Source organism: Melanerpes formicivorus, unplaced genomic scaffold, assembly GCF_026170545.1.
Source record: "Melanerpes formicivorus ecotype bairdi unplaced genomic scaffold, bMelFor1.0.p_v2 SCAF_87, whole genome shotgun sequence".
Classification (NCBI taxonomy): domain Eukaryota; kingdom Metazoa; phylum Chordata; class Aves; order Piciformes; family Picidae; genus Melanerpes; species Melanerpes formicivorus.
In genome coordinates, this window is record NW_027142439.1 from 1,800,998 (window position 1) to 1,821,640 (window position 20,643).

The 20,643-nt window shown below is 50.5% G+C and overlaps 2 non-coding genes across 2 annotated transcripts; both read right to left on the reverse strand.

The window, feature by feature from the left end:
• Positions 1 to 4,877: 4,877 nt before the first annotated feature.
• On the reverse strand, positions 4,878 to 4,950 carry TRNAR-ACG (transfer RNA arginine (anticodon ACG)). The gene has a single exon. It is a non-coding gene; the product is annotated as a tRNA-Arg (tRNA).
• A 9-nt stretch (positions 4,951 to 4,959) lies between these two features.
• LOC137454913 (U6 spliceosomal RNA) lies at positions 4,960 to 5,061 on the reverse strand. Its single transcript, XR_010990715.1, has one exon. It is a non-coding gene; the product is annotated as a U6 spliceosomal RNA (small nuclear RNA).
• Positions 5,062 to 20,643: the final 15,582 nt, after the last annotated feature.

A 20,643-nucleotide genomic window follows, 5' to 3' on the forward strand; every position in this document is an offset into this window, starting at 1 on the left:
AACATGGTCTGAGTACGATGGGCAAAACGGGGCTGTGTTAAACACGTCCTTCTTCCTCACAACCAGGTCCCCACAACAGTTTCAATAGACTCAAGAGTCTTGGCTCGCAGCGGAAGGAGGCTGATTCGAAGCCCTGACTTTTGAGGACCGGCTGGCTTGCAAGCCGCAATGCAAGATCACCAACCCAAGACACTTCCACGCACTTCTTTCACCTAGATTCATAGTATCATAGTATCATAGTATCAGTCAGGGTTGGAAGGGACCACAAGGATCATCTAGTTCCAACGCCCCTGCCATGGGCAGGGACACCCCACACTAGATCTGCCTGGCCAGAGCCTCATCCAGCCTGGGCTTAAACACCTCCAGGGACAGGGCCTCAACCACCTCCCTGGACAACCCATTCCAGGGCTTCACCACTCTCATGGGGAAGAACTTCCTCCTCACCTCCAGCCTCAGTCTCCCCACCTCCAGCTTCATTCCATTCCCCCTAGTCCTAGCACTCCCTGTGAGCCTGAGAAGTCCTTCCCCAGCCTTCCTATAGCCCCCTTCAGATACTGGAAGGCCACAATGAGGTCACCTGGGAGCCTTCTCTTCTGCAGATTGAACAGCCCCAACTCCTTCAGTCTGTCCTCATAGGAGAGGTGCTCCAGCCCTCTGATCATCCTCATGGCCCTGCTCTGGATATGTTCCAGCACCTCCAGATCCCTCTTGGAATAGGGGCTCCAGAGCTGGAGGCAGTACTCCAGGTGGGGTCTCCCCAGGGCTGAGTAGAGGGGGAGAATCACCTCCCTTGCCCTGCTGGCCACACTTCTCCTGATGCAGCCCAGGATCTGATTGGCTTTGTGGGCTGCAAGTGCACACTGAGAGCTCCTGTTGAGCTTTTTGTCCCCCAGCACCCCCAAGTCTCTCTCCTCAGGGCTGCTTTCCAGCCAGTCACTGCCCAGCCTGTATTTGTGCCTGGGATTGCCTCCACCCAGATGCAGGACCCTGCCCTTGGTCTTGTTGAACCTCCTGAGGTTGGCTTGTGCCCACCTCTCCAGCCTGTCCAGGTCCCTCTGGATTATCCGTGGGAGGGAAGGATCTGCCTTAAAATGCTGGAGTCGACGGAGACAGAGTTACTGGGAGAGCTCTGAGAGACCGAAACTCCCCACCGGAGGGCGCTGAAGCGCACCCGTGGCCGGCCAGGGAGGGCAGCGGCAGCGATGGGGGCGCGCAGGGGCGGCCTCTGCCTCCCTCTGCTGGGCGCTCTCCCCACCGCCAGCCCGGCGCTGGCCAAGCCCAGCCCAAACCGGCTTCCATCGCCCCCGCCTGTCGACTTGCGGGTTAGTAACTACCCCACGGCTTTCAGTGCCCGGTGGCAGGGACTTGCTAAAGCTTTTATGCTGCCACCCAGCGCGGGGTAGGCGGTAGTTAAGCTCTGTTGTGTGTGTTCCTGGGTGTTTCACAGGATGTGGTGGAAACACGATGCAAATCTCCTCACGTCTAACACAGGCAGTGATGCCTTAAGCACTTGAGAAAGAAAAGACTTCTTCCAATGGCACTGCACTGACTCTGGTTCTTCTCTGTAGCATAGACCTAATGCTCAGCTGCAGCATCCAGCATCCTACCCAGCACAGGTTCCTTTGTGTGCTTGCCTCTCACGAGTGGCTACACAATAACAGCTCAAGTACCACCAGGATCTGAATTCCAGTGGTCACTACAGGGAAAATGAATATCAAATGTCCATTTTTTGGTAAAGCAGAGACTGAACTGTGTCCAGTTCTGGGCCCCTCAGTTTAAGAAGGACATTGAGACACTTGAGCCTGTCCAGAGAAAGGGAATGAGGCTCGGGAGAGGTTTGGAGCACAGCCCTGTGAGGAGAGGCTGAGGGAGCTGGGGTTGCTTAGCCTGGAGAAGAGGAGGCTCAGGGGAGACCTTCTTGCTGTCTCCAACTACCTGAAGGGAGGTTGTAGCCAGGTGAGGGTTGGTCTCTTCTCCCAGGCAACCACCAACAGAACAAGAGGACACAGTCTCACCTGCACCAGGGGAGGTTTAGTCTGGAGGTGAGGAGAAAGTTCTTCCCAGAAACAGTAATTGGCCATTGGAATGTGCTGCCCAGGGAGGTGGTGGAGTCACCATCCCTGGAGGTGTTCAAGAAAAGGATTGGGCATGGCACTTGAAGCCATGGTTTAGTTAGTCCTGAGGTGCTGGGTGCTAGGTTGGACTTGATGATCTCTGAGGTCTTTTCCAACCTTATTGATTCTACGATTCTATGAAATATTTTTGATCAAAAGTGTTTCTCCTAAAAGGTAAGGTATGCAATTTAGTCCAACAAACAAACTGCTGTGAAGTGCCAGACAGCAAGACCTGCAGACTCAGAAAGCTATTTAACAACCTAGAAACACAGATGTTTGTATGAGGATCCCTCCATAGACATTTCCTCTTTCTCAGCCTTGAAAACTCCAAGTTTGGGAAGTCTGAGCACAAAGATGACATGGGGCCAGATTCCACAGCTGTGCATTCCCAGCCCTGCACCCACCATGGGGAGTGAGCACAGAGTGAGAGAAAAAGTGGCCATTCTGTGATGCCTTCATGTCTCATCTGAGACTACCATGGTCATCCCCCTGTTTTCCTTCCCTCTCCTTCCAGAAGCTGACAGCTGTCCACCAGCTGAGCCTGAGGAGTGTGTCAGTTTGGAGATGGCCTGGAAACAGCTTTGGAGCATACTGACTGTTAACCACCACTGCACCTCCTGCCTTCTGATGACAAACTGAAGTTATTTCAGCCAGCCTGTTAAACTGGGGGAACTGTAGCAAAAGCAGAGGTGTTCTGTGAGATACAGAAATGATGGCATGAATTACATGAGGTTTTGCTGATTATTATTATTTTTCAGGAGCTAGAAACTGTTGGTCTTGCTAACACTGAATGAAATCCCATGCAGTGATACAGGCTGGGGTCAGAGTGGCTGAGAGCAGACAGGCAGAAAGGGATCTGGGGGTGCTGGTTGATAGGAGGCTGAACATGAGCCTGCAGTGTGCCCAGGTGGCCAAGAAGGCCAATGGCATCCTGGCCTGCATCAGGAATAGTGGGGCCAGCAGGAGCAGGGAGGTCATTGTGCCCCTGGACTCAGCAGTGGTTAGGCCACACCTTGAGTCCTGTGTCCAGTTCTGGGTCCCTCAGTTTAGGAAAGATGTTGAGTTGCTGGAAGGTGTCCAGAGAAGGGCAACAAAGCTGGGGAGGGGTTTGGAGCACAGCCCTGTGAGGAGAGGCACTTGAACGTGTCCAGAGAAGGGCAATGAGGCTGGGGAGAGGCTGAGGGAGAGCTGGGGTTGCTTAGCCTGGGGAAGGGGAAGCTCAGGGGAGACCTCATTGCTCTCTACAACTCCCTGAAGGGAGGTTGTAGCCACGTGGGGGTTGGTCTCTTCTCCCAGGCAAGAAGCACCAGAACAAGAGGACATAGTCTCAGGCTGTGCCAGGAGAGGTTTGGGCTGGAGGTGAGGAGAAAGTTCTTCACAGAGAGAGTAATTTGCCATTGGAATGTGCTGCCCAGGGAGGTGGTGGAGTCACCATCCCTGGAGGTATCATAGTATCATAGTGTCATTCAGGGTTGGAAGGGACCACAAGGATCATCTAGTTCCAACCCCCCTGCCATGGGCAGGGACACCCCACACTACATCAGGCTGGCCAGAGCCTCATCCAGCCTGGGCTTAAACACCCCCAGGGACAAGGCCTCAACCACCTCCCTGGACAACCCATTCCAGGGCTTCACCACTCTCATAGTGAAGAACCTCCTCCTCACATCTAGCCTGAATCTCCCCACCTCCAGCTTCATTCCATTCCCCCTAGTCCTACCACTACCTGAGATCCTGAGAAGTTGTGACCGTTTGAGGCTGTCCCCTTAAGAAAGAGAATATGGTAGTAGGATGTTTGTAAATGAAAAGATGGATCTGAACTAATTTCATTGGTAGATTGGGAGGAAGCACCTTCTGAACTGGGAGTGCAGCAGAGTATCATGGGCATTCCTGCACTTTTCTGGTCAGTCTGTCTTCCCTCCTTTGGTGGCTTTGCAGCTCACAGCGTTCTGGGCTTTCGGCCAAGGCTTGACCTTGAAACTGATAAGCTGCAAGGCCTGTACTAACTGCTTTCCAATTAACACATAACTGCTTCTAATTTTTTTCTCTTTTCTCTCTTTCTAACCCTCTGTGGGGAAAGGGGGAGAGAGGGGGGAGCAGAGGTGGGGAACCCCCTCAGCAGAGGGGGGGAACTCTCATTTCTGTGCTACTTTATTGTATATCTTTGTATATATTGTAAATATTGTAAATCCTGTATATTCCCCTGCATATCCTATGTTGCTTTGTAAATATACAGCACCCACTGCTTTGCTAATTCAGCTGTGAGTTGTTTTTTTTCTTTCCCTTCAATTTTCTTCCCTCTACTCACAGTGGGGGGGGGGGAAGGCCTGGACTTTCCCCCAACCCTACAACAGAAGTCCTTCCCCAGCCTTCCTGTAGGCCCTCTTCAGATACTGGAAGGCCACAATGAGGTCACCTCAGAGCCTTCTCTTCTCCAGACTGAACAGCCCCAACTCCTTCAGTCTGTCCTCATAGGAGAAGTGCTCCAGCCCTCTGATCATCCTCCTGGCCCTTCTCTGCACACCTTCCAGCACCTCCACATCCCTCTTGGAATAGGGGCTCCAGAACTGGACACAGTACTCCAGGTGGGGTCTCCCCAGGGCTGAGTAGAGGGGGAGGATCACCTCCCTTGCCCTGCTGGCCACACTTCTCCTGATGCAGCCCAGGAGCTGATTGGCTTTGCAGGCTGCAAGTGCACACTGAGAGCTCCTGTTGAGCTTTTTGTCCCCCAGCACCCCCAAGTCTCTCTCCTCAGGGCCAAAATGTCGAGCCAGGCAGGAGTTGAACCTGCAATCTCCTGATCCGTAGTCAGGCGCGTTATCCATTGCGCCACTGGCCCCTACCCCTAAAAAGTGTGGAACACTTCATGAATTTGCGTGTCATCCCTGCGCAGGGCCATGCTAATCTTCTCTCTCTCGCTCCAGTTTTAGTATATGTGCTGCCGAAGCGAGTGTTCAATGAGGGATTGGACGTGGCACTTGAAGCCATGGTTTAGTTAGTCCTGAGGTGTTGGGCGCTAGGTCAGACTTGATGATCTCAGAGGTCTTTTCCAACCTGATTGATTCTATGATTCTGATTCTGTGAGTCTGATTCTATGATCACCTGAATCAACTGACCTGTACAAAGTGGGACTTGTCACAAAAGAGAGCAGAGAGCCTTCTGGAGAACTCATTACTCTTTTTCTAGGAAAGCAGTGACTGGAAAGCCTACTTTAAATAGCTGTCTAGTTTGTTTTAATATTCAGAGATTAATGTCTCCTTTTGCTGGTATAGATGCCTAAACCCCCTAATTATCAGCTTCTTAAATTTAGCACATTCCTTCTCAGCTATTAGCAAGTACCTCATGGCTGCTAAGCAATGCTGAAACTGATGGGAGGACTCTGCACTCTGTTGCCTCCACAGTAAGAAGCAGCTCACACTTATGCCAGTGCCTCTGTTAATTATTCATCTCAGTGGTCTCCTTCATTCGGGGCCTCAGTTGATATTGTGAACCATTTGGTATTGCAGGATGGCTTCTGCTTTCATGACAAGACTGTAAGCCTTTCACCCTTTGGTAATCAGTGACAACTGCTGGGACAGCAAAGGGCCTCAGAGATGCCAGCAGACTTTGAGGCGGCCTGAGGTACCTGTCATGGTACCACAAGAGTGGGTTCTTACTACAGGGTATGAGGTAGGAGCAAGGGGTGACATTTGCATGGACAGGGCAGCCACAGGAATGTCTTTTGTCTCGTAGAATCATAGAATAGAATCATAGAATCAATAAGGTTGGAAAAGACCTTAGAGATCAGCAAGTCCAACCTAGCACCCAACACCTCAGGACTAACTAAACCATGGCACCAAGTGCCACGTCCAATCCTTTTTTGAACACCTCCAGGTGTCTCTGTTCCTTGTGTCTCTGTTCTGGGGAAGATTGTTTTATCCATGTCTCTGTTGCCTGTGTCTCTGTTTGGGGAAAAATGTGTATCCATAGAATCAATAAGGTTGGAAAAGACCTCAGAGATCATCAAGTCCAACCTAGCACCCAACACCTCAGGACTAACTAAACCATGGCACCAAGTGCCACATCCAATCCCCTCTTGAACACCCCCAGGGACAGTGACTCCACCACCTCCCTGGGCAGCACATTCCAATGGCCAGTCTCTCTTTCTGGGAAGAACTTCTTCCTAACATCCAGCCTGAACCTCCCCTGGCACAGCCTCAGACTGTGTCCTCATGTTCTGGTGCTGGGTGCCTGGTCAATAACTCTTTCTGGGAAGAACTTTCTCCTTACCTTGGGCCTAAACCTACCCTGATGGGCTGCCCAGGGAGGTGGTGGAGTCACCATCCCTGGAGGTGTTCAAGAAAGGATGGGATGTGGCACTTGGTGCCATGGTTTAGTAGTCATGAGGTCTTGGGTGACAGGTTGGACTTGATGATCTTTGAGGTCTCTTCCAAGCTTATTGATTCTATGGATACACATTTTTCCCCAAACAGAGACACAGGCAACAGAGACATGGATAAAACAATCTCAATCTGATGCAGCTTGAGACTGTGTCCTCTTGTTCTGTTGCTGCTTGCCTGGGAGAAGAGACCAACCCCCACCTGGTTACAACTCCCTTCTGGTAGCTGTAGAGAGCAATGAGGTCTCCCCTGAGTCTTCTCTTCTCCAGGCTAAGCAGCCCCAGCTCCCTCAGCCTCTCCTCACAGGGCTGTGCTCCAGACCTCTCCCCAGCCATTCTCTGAACACATTCAAGTGTCTCAATATCCTTCTTGAATTGAGGGGCCCAGAACTGGACACAGGACTCAAGGTGTGGCTGAGTACAGCTTTAGAATAGAATAGAATAGAATAGAATAGAATAGAATAGAATAGAATAGAATAGAATAGAATAGAATAGAATGGAATAGAATGGAATAGAATGGAATAGACCAGACCAGGTTGGAAGAGACCTTCAAGATCATCGTGTCCAACCCATCAACCAATCCAACCCACCTAAACAACTAAACCATGGCACCAAGCACCCCATCAAGTCTCCTCCTGAACACCTCCAATGATGGTGACTCCACCACCTCCCCAGGCAGCCCATTCCAATGGGCAATCACTCTCTCTGTATAGAACTTCTTCCTAACATCTAGGCTAAACCTTCCCTAGTGCAGCTTGAGACTGTGTCCTCTTGTTCTGGTGCTGGCTGCCTGGGAGAAGAGACCAACCTCTGCCTGGCTACAACCTCCCTTCAGGTAGTTGTAGAGAGCAATAAGGCCACCCCTGAGTCTCCTCCTCTCCAGGCTAAGCAATCCCAGCTCCTTCAGTCTTTCCTCATAGGGCTGCTGCCCAGCCCCTGCCAGATGAGACTCTTTGCCAGCCTGACTGATGGATGACTCTGCAAAATGCAGAGCTGATTTGGTTTGGCTTTTGGCCATTCACACAGGTCTTAATCCTGGGGGTTTAGACCCATTTCAATTCTCTTTCCAGCAGTCTTCAGAGCCAGGATAAAGTCTGTACTTGTGTGCACACAGTGAAGTTCAGTGGCAAGTCTGTACTTGAAAAGAACTTCAAATCTAAACCCTTTCTGGCAGCCTGGGCACAGCTGGTATCCTGCTCTTCCAGCTTCTGCCACCCACTGCCCACTGTGCTATACCAAGTGGTGCCTAATTGGCACATAGCTAAGCAGAAATCTGGATCCTTTTGTTTCTGTGTTGTGAAAGAAGCTGCCTCTTTGTTAAAATCAGCTGCCCTGCATCTTGGAGGCACTTCAGATTTTATCTGGACCACAGGATTTTGCCAGCTGAAGTCCTGCTAGCACAGGTTGCTGCTGGTGGTTTTGAAAAGCTGCCCAGAAGGATACCTTGAAGCAGCCATGGGGAGTGGTAGGAGATATTGCAATGGTACCAAGCAAGACTCCCACTGTTTAATGCACAAAGTGAAAACATGCATATGGTGGGCTGGTCTGAAATCTTATTGATTAAATAGTATCAGAGTATCATAGTTTCACCACTCTTATGGTGAAGAACCTCCTCCTCACATCTAGCCTCAATCTCCCCACCTCCAGCTTCATTCCATTCCCCCTAGTGCTAGCACTACCTGAGATCCTGAGCAGTCCCTCCCCAGCCTTCCTTCAGCCCCCTTCAGATACTGGAAGGCCACAGTGAGGTCGCCTGGGAGCCTTCTCTTCTCCAGACTGAACAGCCCCAACTCCTTCAGTCTGTCCTCACAGGAGAGGTGCTCCAGCCCTCTGATCATCCTCCTGGCCCTTCTCTGGACACCTTCCAGCACCTCCACATCCCTCTTGGAATAGGGGCTCCAGAACTGGAGGCAGGACTCCAGGTGGGGTCTCAGCAGAGCTGAGCAGAGGGGGAGAATCACCTCCCTTGCCCTGCTGGCCACACTTCTCCTGATGCAGCCCAGGATCTGATTGGCTTTGCAGGCTGCAAGTGCACACTGAGAGCTCAATCCTTACATTCAGTTTGTTTCAGATCAGATCTGTAATTTTTAGGGTCTGGAATAGGTGGTATATGCTAGGATTGACAGGCTGGAGGCGTGGGCCCATGACAGCTTCATGAGGTTCAAACAAGACCAAGTGCAAGGTCTAGAATAGAATAGAATAGAATAGAATAGACCAGGTTGGAAGAGACCTTCAAGATCATCGTGTCCAACCTATCATCCAACACCACGCAACCAACTAAACCATGCAACCAAGCACCCTATGAAGTTGCCTCCTGAACACCTCCAGTGATGGTGACTCCACCACCTCCCCAGGCAGCCCTTTCCAATGGGCAATCACTCTCTCTGTGTAGAACTTCTTCCTAACCTCCAGCCTAAACCTCCCCTGGTGCAGCCTGAGACTGTGTCCTTGTGTTCTGGTGCTGGCTGCCTGGGAGAAGAGACCAACCTCTGCCTGCCTGCAACCCCCCTTCAGGTAGTTGTAGAGAGCAATAAGGTCACCCCTGAGTCTCCTCTTCTCCAGGCTAAGCAACCCCAGCTCCCTCAGCCTCTCCTCACAGGGCTGTGTTCCAAACCCCTCCCCAGCTTTGTTGCCCTTCTCTGAACATGCTCTGAACATCCTCCTTCCTAAACTGAGGGGCCCAGAACTGGACACAGGACTCAAGCTGTGGCCTAACCAGTGCAGTGTACAGGGGCAGAATGACCTCCCTGCTCCTCCTGGCCACACTGTTCCTGATGCAGGCCAGGATGCCATTTGCCCTCCTGGCTGCCTGGGCACACTGCAGGCTCATGTTCAGCCTACCATCAACCAGCACCCCCGGGTCCCTCTCTGCCTGGCTGCTCTCAGCCACTCTGACCCTAGCCTGTAGCTCTGCATGGGGTTGTTGTGGCCAATGTGCAGAACCTGGCACTTGGATGTGTTCAATCTCCTGCCCTTGGACTCTGCCCATCTGTCCAGCCTGTTGAGGTCTCTCTGCAGAGCCTCTCTACCCTGCAGCAGAGGGTCAGGGCAATCCCAAGCACTGATACAGGCTGGGCAGTGACTGGCTTGAGAGCAGCCCTGAAGAAAAGGACCTGGGGGTGCTGGTGGATGAGAAGCTCAACATGAGCCAGCAGTGAGCACTTGCAGCCCAGAAAGCCAATCACATCCTGGGCTGCATCAAGAGAAGCATAGCCAGCAGGGTGAGGGAGGTGATTCTCCCCCTCTACTCTGCCCTGGTGAACAGGGGATGTGAGGGATTTGAGTTCCAGCTCAGATGTCCAATGGAGTTAAACAACATAAATGCTGAGGCAAATGTTATCAACTGTGTCTTGGAAGAAGCAGTTAAAGAATGAATGCTCAGGCACTTATTTAAGCAGGTAAGTAGCTGCTGCAAAGGATACATGCAAATGATGCATGATCTGAGGAGGCTCAGGGGAGAGCTTATTGTTGTCTACAACTACCTGAAGGGAGGTTGTAGCCAGGTGGGGATTGGTCTCTTCTCCCAGGCAACCAGCACCAGAACAAGAGGACACAGTCTCAAGCTGTGCCAAGGGAGGTTTAGGCTGGAGGTTAGGAAGAAGTTCTTTATAGAAAGAGAGATTGGCCATTGGAATGTGCTGCCCAGGGAGGTGGTGGAGTCACCATCACTGGAGGTGTTTAGGAGGAGACTGGATGAGGCACTTGGTGCCATGGTTTAGTTGATTAGATGGTGTTGGGTGATAGGTTGGACTTGATGATCTCAAAGGTCTTTTCCAACCTGGTTAATTCTATCCTATCCTATCCTATCCTATCCTATCCTATCCTATCCTATCCTATCCTATCCTATCCTATCCTATCCTATCCCACTACATCCTTTTTCCAGAGCAGAAGAACTGAGTTTGCACCATGGAACCCACCAGCTGTGTGCTCCCAGGAATTACTTTATCACCTGAGCCCTGAGAAGGCAGTCACCATCTGTCAAGGACTGCAAAATCTCAGTTCCTCCTGAAAGAAGCAGGACTGAGAAGCCCAAGACCTGTCCAGGGCCAGGCCTCCCCAGGGGCCCTCCCAAATATTCAGGAGTTGAAAAATGCTGTGCAGCTCTCTGCTGGAGCTTCAGTAACAGCTATGCAGCACTAAGATATCTGCCTGGCAAGATTTTCTCATTCATCTAAGCCAATGTAGTGCCTCAGAGGACATGGTTATGCAGACATTGTTTTGAATGGCAGCAGTGCCTGATGGAGCTCCCATTCCCCTTGCAAATTCCCATGCCTCTATTTTCCCTTTAGCAAGGCAAATCAGATGTGTGCATGCAGCCACGTGGTAAACTTATCTGGGTGGAACACAGCCTCTTCTTTTTCCCCTGAATCATTCCAGGCTGTCTGCATTCTACTGCTGGGTTCACCACTTAGCTGTGCAAGCTGCTGCAGGGGTGGGTCCGGGAGGTGATGCAGATAAGTAGGGGTGAATGGGGAGGCAAGAACTGAGTTGATAAAGCAGTTTAGGCATCGTTATCACCCAATGTGAAACTAGAGTCTGATTCAGTAGGAGTTACAAGGAAATGAAGAGAGCCTCAACAACACTCAAAGGAGTGCTGGGTTACAGACCTCTGGCTCAGACTCAGCCGTGGTCAGGACACTTCAAGGACAAGCCCTAGATCCCTCACACAGCTGTTACAGAAGTCCTTGGGACACACATCAAGAAGCAGGGAGAAATCAGAACTGTAACCAAATTTAGTGAAGTTATGTCACCATATCAGTGATTCAGGGAAGGCAATTTCTCATGAACAGGGTAGATTTAGGATGGACATTAGAAGGAAGTTCTTTACAATCAGGGTGGTAAAATACTGGGGCAGGTTACCCAGGGATGTACAGTGACAGTATCACAGTATCACAGTTTCACCAAGGTGGGAAGAGACCTCAAAGATCATTGAGTCCAACCTGTCACCACAGACCTCATGACTAAACCATGGCACCAAGTGCCACATCCAATCCCCTCTTGAACACCTCCAGAGATGGTGACTCCACCACCCCCCTGGGCAGCACATTCCAATGGTGAATGACTCGCTCGGTGAAGAACTTTCTCCTCACCTCCAGCCTAAACTTCCCCTGGCACAGCTTGAGACTGTGTCCTCTTGTTCTGGTGCTGGTTGCTAGAGAGAAGAAACCAACCCCCACCTGGCTACAACCTCCCTTCAGGGAGTTGTAGAGAGCAATGAGGTCGCCCCTGAGCTTCCTCTTCTCCAAGCTAAACAGCCCCAGCTCCCTCAGCCTCTCCTCACAGGGCTGTGCTCAAGGCCTAGCCTCAGCCTTGTTGCCCTTCTCTGGACACCTTCAAGTCTCTCAATGTCCTTCTTAAACTGAGGGGCCCAGAACTGGACACAGGACTCAATGTGTGGCCTAACCAGTGGAGAGTCCAGGGGCAGAATGACCTCCCTGCTCCTGCTGGCCACACTATTCCTAATGCAGGCCGGGATGCCATTGGCCTTCTTGGCCACCTGGGCACACTGCTGGCTCATGTTTAGGCAGCTGTCAATCAGTACCCCCAGGTCCCTCTCTGTCTGGCAGCTCTCAGCCACTCTGACCCCAGCCTGTAGCTCTGCATGGGGTTGCTGTGGCCAAAGTGCAGCCCCTGGCACTTGGACTTGTTGAATGCCATCCCATTGGACTCTGCCCATCTGTCCAGTCGGTCGAGGTCCCTCTGCAGAGCCTTTCTTCCCTCTAACTGACTAACATCTGCTCCTAACTTGGTGTCATCTGCAAATTTACTGATGACTGACTCAATCCCCTCATCCAGATAATCAATGAAGATATTAAAGAGGATGGAGCTCAGCAGTTGAGGAGACATTCAAGATCAGACTTGATGGATGCAGTTGAGGAGACAGTCAAGATCAGACTCTATGTGAGCCTGTGCAGCTTGATCTAGCTGGAGGTGTCCCTGCTCACTGCCAGGGGGATTGGGCATGATGACCTTTGAGGGTCCTTTCCAAGCTGATGCAATCTGTGGATCTGTGAATCTGTGTTGTAGTAAGGGAGAGACAGCATAAAATCTGCAGCTCACATGTTCCTTGCAGTTAGCTATATCTGTGCACAACAAGCCAGGGCAGCTTCATTCCTGATTCCTCATGTAGTGAAATGTGTTAAACAAAGTATTCACCCTTTAAAGGCTGGAGCTGGGGCCATGGTTTAGATGTCTACTGTGTAGGTTCCTGCACTCTTTAGCTGTTTCCTCTTAGGAGGAGCTGAATCATGTTCTAGACAAGCACAAGTGTGCTGGCTGAAGATGACCAGCTCAGAAGTAGGGCTGGAGGTGTTGGATAAACATGTGGCTCCTCATGTGGGACACGGGATCAATGTACAGAGCCCCCACCTTGCTGCTGTAGGGTGAGTAACAGATGCTTATGTGATAGGATGTGAGTAGGAAAAGTGAGTGAACAGACTCCCCAAAACTGCCTGCAAAGTCATGTGTCCTAAAGCTTACCTTGAGTCCTGTGTCCAGTTCTGGGCCCCTCAGTTTAGGAAAGATGTTGAGTTGCTGGAATGTGTCCAGAGAAGGGCAACAAAGCTGGGGAGGGGTCTGGAGCACAGCCCTGTGAGGAGAGGCTGAGGGAGCTGGGGTTGCTTAGCCTGGAGAAGAGGAGGCTCAGGGGAGACCTTCTTGCTGTCTACAACTCCCTGAAGGGAGGTTGTAGCCAGGTGGGGGTTGGTCTCTTCTCCCAAGCAACCAGCACCAGAACAAGAGGACACAGTCTCAAGATGTGCCAGGGGAGGTTTAGGTGGAGGTGAGAAAGAAATTCTTCCCAGAAAGAGAGATTGGCCATTGGAATGTGCTGCCCAGGGAGGTGGTGGAGTCACCATCACTGGAGGAGACTGGCAGGGGTGCTTGCTGCCATGGTTTAGTTGATTAGATGGTGTTGGGTGCTAGGTTGGACTCAGTGATCTCAAAGGTCTATTCCAACCTGGTTAATTCTATTCTATTCTAAAGCAGGCCATGAGAAGGAGGAAAACAACCATACTGAAGTTTGCTGAAGAGATGGCCATCAGACAGATTAAACAGTAACCAGGAAATCACTGAGAGCCTCCTGGGAGGAAACTATTTTCAAGCAAAGTCTAAACAAAGCATACAAGTCTGCAGTGAGGGAACAGAAACCTAGTCTGACAACACAAGACACCACCCCTTTGGCCTGTAGTTCTGTGCCTGTGTGTGTTAAGATGTGGGGGATCATTCACAGAAGTGTGTTCAGGTGTTTGTGAGTGCTTGCTAATAATCTCTCAACACTACCTGTTGTAGAGATGGTACTGATCCTGCATCTGTGGCACACTGGTGACTGTGTGACATTCATAAATCAAAGGCATATTACTAATGAATCACTCTGACTTGAAACCGTGTGGGCAGAGCAGTCTTAACCTGTGACGGGAAGTAGCAAATTACACCTGTCTCCCCCTAGCAAAAATACAAACTGGGGTGGAAGGAAAGCTGAAAAATCTTAAGTGTATATTCATAGGACCATAGAATCAACCAGGTTGGAAAAGACCTCAGAGATTATCAAGTCCAACCTATCCCCCAACACCTCAGGAATAACTAAACCATGGCACCAAGTGCCACATCCAAGCCCTTTTTGAACACCTACAGTGATAGTGACTCCACCACCTCCCCAGGCAGCACATTCCAATGGCCAATCTCTCTTTCTGGGAAGAATTTCTTCCTAACATCCAGCCTAAACCTCCCCTGGCACAGCTTGAGACTGTGTCCTCTTGTTCTGCTGCTGGTTGCCTGGAAGAAGAGACCAACCCCCACCTGGCTACAACCTCCCTTCAGGGAGTTGTAGAGAGCAAGAAGGTCTCCCCTGAGCCTCCTCTTCTCCAGGCTAAACAACCCCAGCTCCCTCAGCCTCTCCTCACAGGTCTGTGCTCCAAACCCCTCCCCAGCTTTGTTGCCCTCCTCTGGACACCTTCCAGCAACTCAACATCTTTCCTAAACTGAGGGGCCCAGAACTGGACAAAGGACTCAAGGTGTGGCCTAACCTGTGTTGAGTCCCAGGGCACAATGACTTCCCTGCTCCTGCTGGCCACACTGTTCCTCATGCAGGCCAGGATGCCATTGGCCTTCTTGGCCACCTGGGCACACTGCTGGCTCATGTTCAGCCTACTATCAACCAGTAGCCCCAGGTCCCTCTCTGCCTGGCTGCTCTCCAGCCACTCTGACCCCAGCCTGTAGCACTGCATGGGGTTGCTGTGGCCAATGCGCAGAACCTGGCACTTGGATGCATTCAATCTCCTGCCCTTGGACTCTGCCCATCTGTCCAGCCTGTCGAGGTCCCTCTGCAGAGATCTATAATATCTTCTTGAACAAAATTGTCTCTGCAGAGTGTATATTGCACTGCAGCTGACACTACCAGTCTGTACCACTTTGTGACAAGTAAATGCTGCGGTTTTGATCCAGTGCTTTGTGCTTTAGGACACAGTTTCTCATCTTGTAGAACCAAGGCCTTGAATCAAGTGCAGGCTCTGTGACTGGGCCACCACACTCTGTAAGATGAAAGGTTTCTTGTCTTCATGAAAGCTAGCCTGTTCTTCATCAATGCATCCTCTGGCCTAGTAAAAGATATTACCTCTCACTGTAGGCATTGCCTCTATTTTTAAGCTCTTGACAGTTCAAAAGTCCTTCTTTGTGAAAGAGCATCTTGGCATTTCTATGTTCTCTATCACCAGAATAGTTTGTGAGCAGAATATACCCATTATATGAATAAGGCTGTTCTATCATGAAGAGCTGGTGAAAGGCTATTCACAGGTACCTAGGTCTCTTCTCCCAGGCAGCCAGCACCAGAACAAGAGGACACAGTCTCAAGCTGCACCAGGGGAGGGTGAGGCTGGATGTTAGGAAGAAATCCTTCCCAGAAAGAGTGATTGGCCATTGGAAGGTGCTGCCCAGGGAGGTGGTGGAGTCACCATAGTATCATAGAATCAATAAGGTTGGAAAAGATCACAAAAATCATCAAGTCAAACCTGTCACCCCAGACCTCATGACTACTAAACCATGGCTTCAAGTGCCACATCCAATAATTTTTGAACACCTCCAGGGACAGTGACTCCACCACCTCCCTGGGCAGCACATTCCAATGGCTAACAACTCTCTCTGTGAAGGACTTTCTCCTCACCTTGAGCCTAGACAGGTGGGGGTTGGTCTCTTTTCTCAGGCAACCAGCACCAGAACAAGAGGACACAGTCTCAAGCTGTGCCAGGGGAAGTTTAGATTTGAGGTGAGGAGAAAGTTCTTCCCAGAAAGAGAGATTGGCCATTGGAATGTGCTGCCCAGGGAAGTGCTGGAGTCACCATCCCTGGAGGTGTTCAAAAATTATTGGATGTGGCACTTGAAGCCATGGTTTAGTTAGTCCTGAGGTGTTGGGTGCTAGGTTGGACTTGATGATCTCTGAGGTCTTTCCCAACTTCATTGACTCTATGATTCTATGATCACAATGAGAAAACTTCTCTGGGAAGAAGGCTGCAACTGGATTGTTCCCTCTGGGTTTCCCTGCATGGAAAGCCCTGTCTCTGTACACTCCTCAGAGTGTCCTGTGTGCATGAACAATATGCCAAAAATGAGGCTTTTGTCTTCACCTTCAGTACAAACAGTCTGTAAGTCACCATCCCTGGAGGTGTTCAAGAGGGGATTGGATGTGGCACTTGGTGCCATGGTTTACTTAGTCCTGAGGTGTTGGGTACTAGGTTGAATTTGATGATCTCTGAGGTCTTTTCCAACCTTATTGATTCTTTGATTCTATGGTTCTAATTAAACAGATCCAAGCCTGTCTTGGAGATGGAGTTTAACTGCGTTTGCAAGGTTCAGTTAAACCATTTACTGTTGCAGGGAGCCAAAAGCAGAAGTCAGTAAAACAACCTTGGCATGGGGGTTGGTTCATGTTACAGTTGAAAGGAGAGTGGATGTCTAAATAGCAGAACTCCTGTTTAAAAAAAGAAGGCAGAAGTAAGCAAATGACTTGCCATGTATTTCAAAGATGCTGAGCTGCAGAGAGCTACAAGCACAGTGACAAAAGAGCTCCCAAAGCATGCAGAATCCCCTTACAGCATACCCAAGAGAGACCTCCCAACATGTCCCTTCTCCCCACCTGATGGTACACCCAAAACCCTCAGGGCTCTTTCTTCCCTCCCCACTTGTAGGCTGGTCTCAAGACTGGCCAGGTCTGAGACTGCCTCCCCCTTGTCCTCCTGGCATTAGGATACTCCCTCACCATTACCAGAGAGGGAAGCATCTCTCGTGGGGGTAGGGAGGGAAGAAAAGAAAGAGTGAGAGACTTTGCAGATAGATTTATAGGGAGCAGGATATTATGGGTATGAAACACACAGCTTCCTGTGTCCACCCACTAGGCTGGACACTCAGGTCACCAGAGGTGTTACTTATGTGGCAGCAGCAGGAGGCACCCAGCCTAAACTGCCCCAATCTGCATTTGCATCAACACTGATAACCACCACGGGAGGTGCTAACTACCACCTGCTGTGAAGACAAAATGCTTGGAGGAAAACAGAACTTAGTGGTGGTTGTTGTTGAGCTGTGAACATTTTGTGTGCTTTTCTGTGTGGATAATGACTTAGAAGCTTGAGGACAGAGGCAACAGCAAGTAGCTGGAAGCAACTGAAAATGGTTTAACATTGATGCCACTTTTTGTGCTTCTGCTACTCAGTCATTTAGTATTTTTTTTTCTTTTTCATGATGCTTTAATGCTTTTTATTCCCCCCATAACAAAGAGTAGATGTCACCAGTATTTGTCCCAGAAATGGATCTTTTAAGCAGCAGGCCTGCAGGCTCAGGAAATGGCACGAAAGGACACTACAGAACACTCTCCAACGTTATGACCATGTAACATATGAGACCAGGCTGGATGAGGCTGTGGCCAGGCTGATCTAGTGTGGGGTGTCCCTGCCCATGGCAGGGGGGTTGGAACTAGATGCTCCTTGTGCTCCCTTCCAACCCTGACGGATACTATGAGACTATTATGATAAAGAAACTTCGTGGGGTCTGCCTCTGACAAGTGGACCTCTCTCAGCAGTTGCTCTTTTGCAGCATAAGACATCTTGTGAAAATGCTCAATTCTTCCACCACAGGGTCTGGGAACTGAAACATCACTTCCTCACCATGCAGCTCTCCTGTGCCCCAGGCTGCGGACAGATTGGTTGTAGAGCAGCCAGGCAGAAATGGACCTGGGGGTACTGGTTGACAGCTGGCTGAACATGAGCTAGCAGTGTGCCCAGGTGGCCAAGAAGGCCAGTGGCATCCTGGCCTGGATCAGGAATAGTGTGGCTAGCAGGAGCAGGGAAGTCATTGTGGCCCTGGACTCAGCACTGGTCAGGCCACACCTTGAGTCCTGTGTCCAGTTCTGGGCCCCTCAGTTTAAGAAGGACATTGATACACTTGAATAAGTCCAGAGAAGGGCAACAAGGCTGGGGAGAGGCCTTGAGCACAGCCCTGTGAGGAGAGGCTGAGGGAGCTGGGGTTGCTTAGCCTGGAGAAGAGGAGGCTCAGGGGAGACTTTCTTGCTCTCTACAACTCCCTGAAGAGAGGCTGTGGCCAGGTGGGGGTTGATCTCTTCTCCCAGGCAGCCAGCACCAGAATAAGAGGACACAGTCTCAAGCTGTGCCAGGGGAGGTTTAGGCTGGAAGTTAGGAAGAAATTCTTCCCAGAAAGAGAGATTGGCCATTGGGATGTGCTGCCCAGGGAGGTGGTGGAGTCACTGTCCTTGGAGGCGTTCAACAGGGGACTGGACGTGGCACTTGAAGCCATGGTTTAGTTAGTCCTGAGGTGTTGGGTGCTAGGTTGGACTTGATGATCTCTGAGGTCTTTTCCAACCTTATTGATTCTATGATTCTATGTGCATGTTTTGAAGCAGTTTAGTGTGACTTGGTATAAAGAAGTATAAAGACACAAAACACTAGAGTGTGAAGTGAATTTTAGAGTCCCAGATTTCATCCCAAATTTGGGAAGACAAGCTACAGCTGCCTCCAAACATAAGGTTGGACTTGATGACCTCTGAAGTCTTTTCCAACCTTATTGATTCTATGATTCTATGACTCTATGATAAGTAGAGAGCTCTAAAAAGTGCTATGTTAAGAAATCATTAAGAGATCATCAAGTCCAACCTATCACCCAACACCTCATGACTAACTAAACCATGGCACCAAGTGTCACGACCCATCCCCTCTTGAACACCTCCAGGGATGGTGACTCCACCACCTCCCTGGGCAGCACATTCCAACGGCCAACAACTCTCTCTGTGAAGAACTTTCTCCTCATCTCTAGCCTAAACTTCCCCTTTTATATGTGTTTCCTTGTAATGTTTAGTCTGAATTACAGTGGCACTGGCAACTGAGGAACAAAAAGCAGCAGAGTAAATGTGGGACACATAGCTGTGAGACAAGGTAGCTGTCGGCAAGGTCAAGAGCTTCTTAAGGCAGTTTTGCCATCTGGGAAAATACATGATGTATCTATGCAGATGGGATCTGGAGAAGTATGGCCTACATTATCAGTATCTGTTCTCTCTCTGTCACCCATTCATGCCAAGAAACTACGTCACCATGGCATCAGTGTGTGAGCTCAGAGCTTTACCCCACGCGAAGAGCTGCGAACGCAGCTGAGAATGAGTTCTTCAGTGTCTCAATTTCCTGTGTCTTTAACCTCCGGTGTGATTCAGCCAGCTCCCTTTTTCTGCTCAATCTACCCTGCCCCACATGCTTTGCTGCAGGAACTGCCATGCAAATGATGCTACTGGGTGGTTTTAGTTGCACTCCCAAGCAATAGCTGCACCCTGAGCTACGTAAGAGGTGAAGACCAGAAGTTACTTAAATATCTATGCACATAGGATCTTTTGCTGACTGCACTGCATAACCCTTGACTCAGAAACTGTACTGGTACAGAGTTTACAATCAAAACCATCCAAAAGTGCTGCTTTTTGGACTGTTTCTGATGTTTAGTTCATAGCTCCAAGGATTTGCCTTTTCCCAAGATGCCAATTTTGCCCATTTGCCTTGAAATGGACAATAGCAGGGAGGTCATTGTGCCCCTGGACTCACCTTGAGTCCTGTGTCCAGTTCTGGGGCCCTCAGTTTAGGAAAGATATTGAGATGCTGGAAGGTGTCCAGAGAAGGGCAACAAAGCTGGGGAGGGGTTTGGAGCACAGCCCTGTGAGGAGAGGCTGAGGAAGCTGAGATTGCTTAGCCTGGAGAGGAGGAGGCTCAGGGGAGACCTTCTTGCTGTCTACAACTCCCTGAAGAGAGGCTGTGGCCAGGTGGGAGTTGATCTCTTCTCCCAGGCAACCAGCACCAGAACAAGAGGACAGGCTCAAGCTGTGCCAGGGGAAGTTTAGACTGGAGGTGAGGAGAAAGTTCTTTCCAGAAAGAGAGATTGGCCATTGGAATGTGCTGCCCAGGGAGGTGGTGGAGTCATCACGCCTGGAGGTGTTCAAGAGGGGATTGGACATGGCACTTGGTGCCATGGTTCAGTTTTCAACAAGACCAAGTGCAGGGTCCTGCATCTGGGTGGAGGCAATCCCAGGCACAAATCCAGGCTGGGCAGGGACTGGCTGGAAAGCAGCCCTGAGGAGAGAGACTTGGGGGTGCTGGGGAAGGAGAAGCTCAACAGGAGCTCTCAGTGTGCACTTGCAGCCCACAAAGCCAATCAGATCCTGGGCTGCATCAGGAGAAGTGTGGCCAGCAGGGCAAGGGAGGTGATTCTCCCCCTCTGCTCAGCTCTGCTGAGACCCCACCTGGAGTCCTGCCTCCAGTTCTGGAGCCCCTATTCCAAGAAGGATCTGGAGGTGCTGGAAGGTGTCCAGAGAAGGGCCAGGAGGATGAGCAGAGGGCTGGAGCACCTCTCCTGTGAGGACAGACTGAAGGAGTTGGGGCTGTTCAGTCTGCAGAAGAGAAGGCTCCCAGGTGACCTCATTGTGGTCTTCCAGGATCTGAAGGGGGCTCCAAGAAGGCTGGGGAGGGACTGCTCAGGCTCTCATGTAGTGCTAGGACTAGGGGGAATGGAATGAAGCTGGAGGTGGGGAGATTGAGGCTGGATGTGAGGAGGAAGTTCTTGCCCATGAGAGTGGTGAAGCCCTGGAATGGGTTGTCCAGGGAGGTGGTTGAGGCCCTGTCC